The sequence below is a fragment of the Cebus imitator genome, unplaced genomic scaffold, assembly GCF_001604975.1.
Source record: "Cebus imitator isolate Cc_AM_T3 unplaced genomic scaffold, Cebus_imitator-1.0 Scaffold1, whole genome shotgun sequence".
NCBI classification, from domain to species: domain Eukaryota; kingdom Metazoa; phylum Chordata; class Mammalia; order Primates; family Cebidae; genus Cebus; species Cebus imitator.
In genome coordinates, this window is record NW_016107316.1 from 3,014,917 (window position 1) to 3,017,959 (window position 3,043).

Here is a 3,043-nt window from a genome sequence, read left to right on the forward strand (position 1 = left end):
CAGAACTGCAAGCACAGTTAATTCCACATCAAGAGCAGCAAATGTGTAAGACAGGAGCACCCTGTTACATCACATTGCAAGCAAGCTATAAAAGACTATTAAGGCTTCATTAAAGGTTTCAGAAGCCAATCTCATTCTGATCCCACTGGTGAAAGGTATCATAATTTGAGCATCAATAAAATTTTGAAAGGACTGAAACACATTAAACAAGTTTTAAGTCCGTGAGTTCAAACTGATTCTCCCCCAAAACTGGTCACTTTTATTTTGAAAACTGGTAAATACAACCAAAGAATAAAGCATTTATCCTGTCCTTCCAGTGTGAACTGCACCCCTGAGTAACTACCAAGTAAACAGAAATAGTTTTCTTCACAGAAGTATTCCAATCACTATAAGCAAGGAGGAATGATTGAATTGAAGTATCATCATTTTACAACCCTTAGTAAATGATATATCAAGACACTGAGCACAAATAGCTGGTTAACCAGAAAACTGGACATTAGCCTTCTTATAGGTGGCCTATGAACCTGGCCTATGAAGCAGTCCCACACCATCCCCTTCCACAATCAACCCTGACTTTGATCAAGCCTCTATATCTAACAACCAATTTACAAAATACAAGTGAGAGAGAAACATGTTAAACTACACCACAAGAAGAAATCAGCAAAATCCAGGTTTCTTCCACCTGGGGACAAAAGAAAATGAAAGAGGGAAACTCTCCACATTGAGAGATTTAAAAGATATATCTGAACTTAAATTTTTTTTAAATGCCAAAACTAAACTAAGGTGTTTAGCGGTACACATTTGGGTCATAAAACTACAAAGAAAAGCAGGGAAGCATTTGCCATAAAAATAAGAACACTAGAAAAACACAGCAAACTGGATATATAAATGGCTTAAAAAAGACAAAGCGCTCTCTACCTGCAAAAGAATAAAAGTTTTAAAAATATGTCAATATTCATCTATTGAATTCTGAAATCACATTAAGAATATATTTCTAAGAAATACAGATAGGTCCAAGACTTGACCTATTACTGTGATTAATTTATATAACAAAAATGAAAAGAGCTATTTCTAACAAAAATAGTAACAAACTATTGGGGCATTAATACAACTAAATATTGAATAGTCATTTAAAAATAAGAGCCAAGATTTGGAAAACTGAAATAATACAATGAGATTAATTATAGGTATATCTGATGACTCATTAATTTCACTGCAATGTAGATCCCTAAAAGAAATGTGTGAACATATGTACCAAAATCCTTATGAAAGAATACTCAAAGCAGCATTATTCATATATAGTCAAAAAGGAGAAACACCACAAACGTCCACTAAGTGATGAATGAACAAAGTGTGGTACAACCATGTAACAGAATACTATTTAACTATAATAAGAAATTAAGTGTTGTTACATGCTATTACATGAATGAATGAATGTTAAAAGATTAGGCTAGGTGAAAGATATCACAAAAGACATATATACATGTTGTGTGATCTACCTTTCAGAGTAGACAAATCCATAAAGACAGAATGTAGACTAGTAGTACAGGGGTGGGGGTCAAGAGGAATTGGAATAAATGCTAATTGGTTCAGGGCTTCTCTGGAGGGTAAGGAAAATGTCCTAAAATTAGGTAGTGGTGATGATTGCACAACTCTGTGAAAATATTCAAAATCACTGAATAAAACAATAAAAAAAAAAAAAGTCGGTCACTTTGACAAGTTTTCCCAAAAAGTCAAACATTTTATACACAAAAATATAACGGTGCACGGAATGTTGTTCTTTACCAAGAGAGATAAGCATATAAAGGCCACAATTATAATCGGATTTACTTTTTCAATTGTACTATGTTTCACTATTGGTTTGCTTCCTCAGATCCATTATTCCAATTACCTTAATAATAAGCAGATTTTCTTCTATCTCAATTAACACTTCATAAAGGTTCACATAGCAGAATTAAAGACCAAAGACTATCAACCTAGGAAATGGCAATCTACTACTATGAAAGCCATTTAAAGCTCAAAATGAAACAAATACTTTATTGCAATTATTCTTTAATCAGATAAATTATCGTGGTATACAGACCAGGTATGGTGGCTCATGTCTGTAATCCCAGAACTTTGGGAGGCCAAGGCAGGCAGATCACTTGAGGTCAAGAGTTTGAGACCAGATTGGTCAACATGGTGAGACCCTATCTCTCTACTAAAAATACAAAAATTAGCCAGGAATGGTGGTGAGTGCCTCTAATCTCAGCTACTCAGAAGGCTGAGGCGAGAGAATCACTTGAATCCAGGAGGTGGAGGTTGCAATGAGCCAAGATCATGACACTGCACTCCAGCCTGGGTGATGGAGGGAGGCTGTCTCAAGGAAAAAGAAAAATTATCATGGTATAGAATCTACCTTAAAAGTTTTAGTTTCGCTGTACATATCAGAATTTCTGTTCACTGCCTATAATTTTTTAAAAAGTGGGAAGAAAGCAGGAGTGAGGGTCAACCTTATAAAAAAGCAACAACAGTAATGAGCTTCTAAATAACATGGTCAAAAGTGGGTTTTTTGTGTGTTGTGGGGGTTGGGGGGACCTGAACTGCCTTCCACAAGCAAGGTATCAAACTCCCAGATCATTTAAGCATTCTAAACAAGAACTGACATATACATATCTTACTCATGACACTTGTTCAAAGATATTTGCAGACTTAGTTACTAGTATAAAAAATAATTTCAGAGAAGCTGGTGAGAAATATAATAGGAAAGAAGTCAAAGGCCAGGTGCGGTGGTTCATGTCTGTAATCCCAGAAGTTTGGGAGGATGAGGCAGGTGGATCACTTGAAGTCAGGAGCTTGAGACAAGCATGGCCAACATGGCAAAACCCCATCTCTACTAAAAATGCAAAAATTAGCCAGGCGTGGTGGCAGGCACCTGTAGTCTCAGCTATTCAGGAGACTGAGGCAGGAGAACTGCTTGAACCTGGGAAGGGGAGAATACAGTGGGCAGAGATTGTGACACTACACTCCAGCCTGGGCAATAGTGTGATCCTTCATCTCAAAA

General features: G+C 36.3%; 1 protein-coding gene across 1 annotated transcript in view; it reads right to left on the reverse strand.

The window, feature by feature from the left end:
* ROCK2 (Rho associated coiled-coil containing protein kinase 2) overlaps positions 1-3,043 on the reverse strand; it is a 147,058-nt gene that overhangs the window by 60,532 nt on the left and 83,483 nt on the right. The window lies entirely within an intron of this gene.